Source organism: Epinephelus moara, chromosome 24 (assembly GCF_006386435.1).
Source record: "Epinephelus moara isolate mb chromosome 24, YSFRI_EMoa_1.0, whole genome shotgun sequence".
In the NCBI taxonomy this organism is placed as follows: domain Eukaryota; kingdom Metazoa; phylum Chordata; class Actinopteri; order Perciformes; family Serranidae; genus Epinephelus; species Epinephelus moara.
In genome coordinates this window covers 24,547,343-24,555,743 of record NC_065529.1, presented here as the reverse complement: position 1 = coordinate 24,555,743, position 8,401 = coordinate 24,547,343, and positions in this window count along the sequence as shown.

Genomic DNA, 8,401 nt, shown 5'->3' with positions numbered 1-8,401 from the left:
AAAATGTACTTCAAGTATCAAGAATAAAATCACTCATCATGTGTCATACTGGATCATCATTATTGGTGTATGAATATGTAAATAGTTAGATACTTAAAGGTTAAGGACAGGAGTCTGCAACTTTTACAAGCAAAAGAGACATTTATGATCAAAAATAATTGACAAAAATCTGTCTAGGGCCACAACAAATATTTGTGCCTGAAGGTAACACAGCTTGTTTACTCTAAATTAGCATATCAACATTACTAACAGGGCTAAATGAGCATTCATTAATATGTTTACCACAAGGTGGCTACCCTACTATGATATTTATAATTATTTGGTTCTTTAACTTTGCAGAGTTGGTGGTGAAAACAAACAAATCTGTCCACGTCTATTACATTTCTTGTTTTCCTCCGAGACTTTTACCTTTTTTATTTGTAATTCAGAGAAAAGGCGGGAAGCCGTAAACATATGGAACATTTTAGTTGTTGAAATGTTAAACTTACAAAAAAAAGAAAAAAAAAAAAAGAAAAGAAAAATCAGTGTATAGGCTACACATTTTTAAAATTTGAGAATGTAGGATTTTCTTAAGGCCTACAATTATTATAAGTGAAAATTAGAATGTTAAAATGTCCATAGAATTTTTAATCAAAGCCACAGGGAGCCACTGGAGAGGGGCTAAAGAGCCGCGCGTGGCTCTGGAGCCACAGGTTGCCTTCCCCTGGTCGAGAAAATGCACCTAATTCTCACTGCTTTATGCATAGGTGTACATTTGGGGGGGGGGGGGGGGGTGCAAGGGACACATCCCCTTACTATTTAGAGTATGTGCATTTGTCCCCCCCACCCCCAATAAAAACATGAAGGTAGTTTTATCTTGACAAAATGAAAGACGTTCGCACCATAGATTGATGCAGAAAATGCAAAATCAATACATAAAAATTCACCAGACTGCAGAAAATTAAGTGTTTCATGCTCAAAATTTCCTGACGGAGGGCCTCAAGCCAAATTAATCAAATTAATCTTACAACCTACAACTTCATGCACACTGATGTGTTTTACACTGAAAATATTATTTGGATAAATGTAGTGAAAATGTAAAAATTCAAGTAAAGTGCAAATGGAAAATCATTACAACACAGTAGGGACAGAGAAGGCCTGAAGAGGGTACATAGTGTTCACACTAAACAGGAAGGCACAAACTAAATAAATTTATTCAAATCAGCTAATAGCCCCAGCCTCTTCTTTTTCTTTTCTTTTCTTTGGTAAACAGATCTTGACTTGTTTCTCACACTTTTAACAAACTGTTGACCTTGTATCAGTTGAGAGTGAGGGACTGAGTGACAGGTGCTATGTTCACTATTTATCTGCATGTGCACTAGCAGAGAACAAGGGGCAACATAGTCCAGTCGATGTAATGTCTTCATATCTTCTCACACATGGGTCAAGTTTAATCCTGGAAGATCCTGTCAGAGTCATGGTTATAACAGGTAGGTCCACAGCAAACTGTATGTCCTGTTAACACAATGCAACTTAATCTTTAGGAGCCAAACAAACGCTTTGTGGGACCACACCAGTGAGAAAATCCTTATAATATAATGGTATATAGACAGAGATGTAAAGCAGTGCACACTTTATGGTCTAGTGAAGAACTAAATGTGTAGTGTTAACTGTTGAGCGTATTTTTTTGCATCCCCTTTATCAGTTTAATCTGCAAGGCCTGGGGAATTTAGCCAACATCAAATGATGACATGACTGTATGGGGAGAGCCTTACACAGTACATCTCAGTCTGTCTCTTTGTGCTTCCTCACTGAGAATGATTTAGTGCCTGAATCATTGCCACTGCCTCAAATAGATTACAAAATTGAAATCACCAAAATAGCACTAACTTGTAAAACGTGGGCAAAAAAAGTAAAAGAAAATGTAATTAGATTTTTAAATTGGTGATGAATGACCTCCAAGCGACTCACTGACCTCCTGCAGCAGGACCTGAGTAACTGTGCTGATGAGGCACTTGAAAAAGAAGGCAGGCAATGAAATAAGACCCATATCATCAAAATTCATTTAAAGGACCAGAGTGCACATACTAAAATGTGGTTTTAATAATCTATTTGATGATTATTCATGTGAATTTTACTATCAATTAACAAATAGATTTCACAATTTCAACATTCAGTTATTCATGAATGTCCACTATGTCTTGCTAATTATTTTCTCTTTATTTCGATTCATTCAGGAGAGTCATGGTGTGACAGCCGCATGGCAGTGAGAGGAGGTTTTAATCCCAATTTAACCTCTGGTGTCATTTGCTATATATTTCTGGCTAAATGAAACAAATGTTCATTCTGTAGCCCAGTGATAAATACAATGTGCAAGGAATACACTTTTTAATTGGCCATTTTTAAAGGTTTCATGGTATAAAGAGCAGGGATGATAACACCAGTGTCAGTGTGCATGTCGCTGTTGAAGACAGCTGTTCTGAACCTGGGGAGTGGGAATCCTCCAAGGGGTCACAAGTTTAATCTTGGGGTCATGAAATGATTAACAGGGTGGGAAAGAATAAAAGGAAACCAGTCTGCCACACAAAATATATCTACAGTTTTTTCTCACTTGTGTCTGAAATATTTGATTGAAGATAGTTTCCTATTCAGGCCTCAAAAATACTCTAATGAAACAATCACAAAAACTGCATTCAATTCGCTGACATGTGCAACATGTTGCAGCTGCGCACTGCTTCATTTTAAGGCATCATACTGGAAAAAATCAGGAAAAGTTGTGTGAACAACAAAATTCAATGATTAAGATTTTGTCTACTATTTGTTATTATGTCAAATATTTTATAATTGTGTTGCTGGTATCATTTGATTTGGTTATGCAAAGCACTTATCTTAATATAAATGTAAGTAAAAATGTGTGTGTGTGTGTGTGTGTGTGTAGTACTTTAATGTCCAATTAAAGCAACAGAATAAAGAAATGACAGACCTAAGCCACTAATTCGTGCTCTGTCACAGATTTGCTATTATATGACTGCGCCTTAACAAATTATAATCCTACAGCACATCCTGTAATATCACAGAAAAAATAAAATTTCCCATGTAGTGAATATACGTCAGGTTTATATGACAAAAACTTGTATGCATAGAAAAATACATTAATGCAAGCAGTCCCTAATTTGTGGGGAATCATATTCCATAAATTAGACTCGATATAATGTCATAGCACTACAGCAAGTTGTGTTATCCATAGCCCTGTAATGAGATGGTCCAGAAAAAAAGACTTTTGTATAACACTCATACAAAGTGGAAATTCAGCAGACATGAGAGTACAGAAATAACTGAGCAAAATATAAACCGTCAGACTGCTTTCATGTCTCTGACCTTTTTACTGGCTCTCTGTTAGTCAGAGGCTCAAATTAACCTTCATTAACAGAGAATAGGTGTGTGTGTGTGTGTGTGTGTCTAACATGACCCAGGCTAATTTGTGAAAGTCCAGAGACAACACTGAAGAGAGTAGTGCTCCTTGAACTAGTATTCCTCAGGCTGTCTGTGTGTTTGTATTTGCTCATGAGCGTGTGTGTGTGTATATCTGTGTAACGGGGTGTGTGTATGTGTGTGTGTGTGTGTGTGTGTGTGTGTGGAGCACCCGTCTGTGCTGAAGGAGAGAGAGTGAAGCCTATTGATTATTTTAATCCTCCTATTTGTGAGTCTGTGATCCTCTCAGCTCAGCCTTCCGCTGGGGGATTGCTAATGGGGCTGAACGCTTCCCTCCTCAGCCCTCTCTCCCTGTCCAATTAACTTAACGCTGGAATCTGCGAGGAGGGAGTGCTGGGACTCAGAGGGTGGTGATGGTGGTGGGGGTGGACATACTGCTGAGATACAACCCAACCAACAACCCCCGGTCCAACATCTCCCAAACCTCTCATTTGCACCACGTACAGCAAGAACTTCCTCATCCAGAATAGTATTACCTCTCACCTTTAATTAAAGATCCATCTGCTTGTTTTATTCTGGTGAGGTGAGACCTCCCTTCAGCCAGTGTTTCATTTTCACGGGGTGGCTCTGTGGAGGGTAGAAGCAGCAGCAGGTGAAAAGGTACGTGTTATAATGGGAGCGCTGCCTTCAAACAAGCTGCTGCAGCTGTAGTTCTGTCATTTCTCTGAGTGTTTGTCCAATTAGTGTTTGTGTTTAACTTTCTCTCGAAGCTACAATTCAGCGAGACAAATCTTTAATGATGGACTCATTAATAAGGGAATTGCTTCATTTCACAAAACCTGCAACAGAGAGGTTGTGTCAGTGTCCACAAAGTAACATTGTCTTACTCTGTCTCCTTGAGATAACGTTTGTATTTTACTAAACTGCTTTCTTAAATCACATCTGTATGGCAACCTTACCACTGCCTAGATTATGTGCAGAGACAATGTTTCTTTCATGTAAGGAAACATGTCATTCCTGTACCATGTAGACATCGAAAGTGGGGCAGATGTGGGGAAGATGGCGGGTGCAGAAAGTGCAGGACTTTGACACCGAGACGTGGGGTTTGCATCTAGACTGGCTGTAAATGCAGTTTAAGATTATATGGCACTACTTCTCTAAGGCGAACTTCATCAGATCTAAAACAGTAAGTGCAACCTGGATGAAGCCACCTCCTCCCAGAATGTGGTGTCGCCCAGACTGCTGAAAGGTATGATGTGATGTTATATCTGAGACCTCATTCACTTTAATAAAACCTTACTGCCAACAGTTACTTTGACAGCATTTAAAGAACGTCACATAACTTCACCAGATCTGTGTTAATATTGTCTCATTACTGCAAAAAAAAAACCTTCTGTTAACATGCAAATTAATACACATTTACAATCTGTATCCGTAAAAATCCCCATAGTTTTATCTGTATTTTGATTTTTGGGATCTTTACCAGAGGTTGTTAAACATTGTCTACTGCCATTTATACTCCACATCCATATATGTATAAGTTTAGCAGCCCACAAGATACACAAAATATCATTTATAACATTAAATTTAACCATACACCTAAATTAATCAAATTATAAAGCATGCCTTGAGGCTATTTGCACCCTGCCATGAAAACAAAAACAAGAACAAAAAGTAAGTCTAATTAAAAGCTGTAATGGCTCAGGTGGAAATGAATATAGAAAATTAAACAGGAAGTTTTAATACAGGAAAATCAGAAGTCAGAATTGCATTTGGCAAAGTTGCTTAAAAAATGAAAGGATGTGTATGTAACAGGAGGAGATGAATGTGAGGATGGCCTCAAATGTCTATGATAGAAACAGTTAGATAACTCGTGGGGCCGTAATACCTCATTGCCCCATATTGCATAATTTAAAAAGAAGGAGGCTGTATATGCGATGAGAGAAAGTTCAGATGAAGATTAAATTAGTTTGAAGTTTATAATTCACCATTGTGACTTTATTTTATTGAACTGAAGCACTCAGTTTGACATCAAAGCACAAAAAGCGAGCACAAATCAGGCGAAACATCTGTCGCTGTTTTTCTGGTATGGCCCTGAAATGCTGGATTAGATGCTCAATCTATCTTCTGTGTTAAAGATGTGTTTATGTTTACTATATATCAAACCAAATCCTTCAATATGGCATGTATATCTATAGGATTGGGAAGGGAGTGATTGACTCAGGTTGCTTTTTTTTGCCTTTTTATGGATCACTGTGTTCATTGTGCTTAGATGGCAGAGTGCATGTTGATTCCACAAAAATAGCAAATATGATCACTGGCTGCATTATTCTTTCTCAATGGATGAAACAAAGACATGGCAGGTATTGTTGGCTCTTGTCTGAAGATATTTGTCAGCTGTTTTAATATCTGGACTTTGTTCTATGATATGTTTAAAAGATGCTGATAAAATCTTTGCATTAAAACACATCCTGAGCAGTGAAAACATAGCACAACGCCTGCTGAGTTCTTGATTTCCCTGTAAAGGAGAGAATAAAGAAAGAAAGCACCCGTTTCACTCTGATTCAGTGACAGCAAAATAATCCTGAATTTTCCTTTGTTTATTGTGTTTCATGGTCTTCAAGGGAAAGAGAAAAACCTATGCTGATTCCATACATAACAAATACACACAACTCAGCTTGCAAAGTACAGCGACGACAATGAATCCACACTGCTCATGAACAAAGGTAACAGCGCCAGAAAACACACACAGTAGGATGCAGCATGGCACAGAGGTTATGTAAAGCCACTCGGGAGGAATGTCTGTGTACGATACGCGACGTCGGGAGGAAGTTTCAATCACAGCACAAGAATGATCAGAAAAGTTCACATCCACATCTCATCGGGGTGCAGTCATGCCGTCAGGCTTCAAGGCTGGATCACCTGTTGGGCTGATATGAAGCTCTCTTCTTCCATGGCACTAAAACTACAACACATGTGCTCCAAGTAGTATTAAATTGTACCCGTCTAAGCATTATATAATGAAAAAAATAGAACTGTTTAATATAATAATTTGTTTACATCAACATATTTATAATTGTTTCTGGATGCAACCTTTAAACAACACACTAACATGCTTCTGTTCTGTTGTTTGTTCCCACAGGTGTTTCCCACCGTACAGAATAAACCTTCATCTCCATTTTGGGGGCTTTTTATTTACAGCAGTGAGTTACATCCAGTTACATACAAAGAGTCACAATCAATGTCAGGTAGCATCTGCATCTTTTAAAGTGGGTAACAACATGTTCGTGGACTGGTTTTCATCAGAAATCCTCGTCAGATTGCTGTTTGTATCAGCTTGTTCGTAAACGCCCAGATTCAACAAGTGTCTCATGCATAAAAAATAAAAATTAAAAAGATAGTGTAAGGCACAGAAAACCTATAGGCATGGCATATGGCAGTAAAACATCAACAACAGTCACCTGCATTTAAAAAACATCTTTACATGTGTATAGTCACAGTAAGATTAAAGAAATAGTTTAACACTTTGTGGAATATGCTTATTTGTTTTCTTGCCTAGGGTTAGATGAGAGGACTGATACCACTGTCATATCTGCTCAGTAAATATAAAGCTACAGCCAGCAGTCAGTTAGCTTAGCTTAGCATAAAGACTGGAAACAGGGATACAGCTAGCCTGGCTCTGTCCACAATATGCCAACCAGCAAAACCCAACACGTTCTCACTCCGACCTCGTCACATATTGACGTTTGGTCATGGCTCTTTCACGTCCAGATACAACGTGCAAGGTACCCTGGGTGTGTTGGTTGTTGACGTTCTGGGACGCCATGTCAAGTTATGCTTGTTACGGTGCATGCATTGTCTTCTTTTAAAATACACGTCTGTTTTCACAGGAAATTTACCATTTACATACAGTCTCTTTCAAAATAAATGCACTACGCACACTACGTACACTATAGTACAATTATGGGATTGACATTTTTTTTCCTTCAACAACTAATGCACGTGGTTAGGGTTAGGTATTGGCTTTAGAATCTTACGCAACGCAACACGGCTCTCCGGAGTGGAAGTCAGTGTTTGTTGGACCCACCCGCCCTACTCAGACTTTCACTGCCTTAACTTTCGTCCTTGTCCCACCGCGTTTCCCCCTGACGCCGCAGCACCATTAAACTATAATGGCAACTGGTCATGTATCATGCTGACGTTAAAGTGTCTGACACTGCAAGTCGCTGCCCAAGTGCCGGATTTTGACGACTTTGGAGTGAGACCGGGTTGGCAAAAACACTCATTCTTGTTTTTACAGTAAGGTTTTTGTATGAATTTAACAGACACACTACAACATGTTATTTAGTGAGTTTTAAAGGGTCTGGTAGGTGGACTGTTTTACTTTTGAACAGAACAAGGCTAGCTACAATTCTCCTGTTGCCAATGCTGTGCTAGCCCTTAAGGTGAAGTCAGCAATTACGGAGAAAGATTTTAATATCTGAGCTTAAAACTCAAACAAATACATCCTTCCTGTTGGTGCTCCTTCAAAAGCCCCACTAATGTTTCTGGTATTATTTACATTTCGATACTATTCATGTAGCTCCGTTCTGTGTGGGAGAGGACATGAAGAGAGAGAATAGCTGGCACAGTGTCTTGTAGCTCAGTCTGAGCCACTTTGCTTTTTCCCCATTTACAGAGTCAGGGCTGTGTATGAACAGCTTATGTTAGTTGACTATGAGGAGATATTCACTGAATTTGACAGAGAGTGTTGGATTACAATCACAGGCTGCACCTTTAAGCTGCCAGTATGATTTTCAAAAGTGATTGTCAATGGGTCAAATATCTTTGCTCCTGCCACACCTGTCTTACTTTAGATTATGGGGGTGTTTAGCCACTTCAGTAAGTTTCCGATCCAACATTCACACCCCTCTCACATCCTCATATTGGTTAGCTGTGAGGAGATAAAGGAGCCAGGGTTTTAGCTTTTTCTGTCACTTTCATGTGAGCA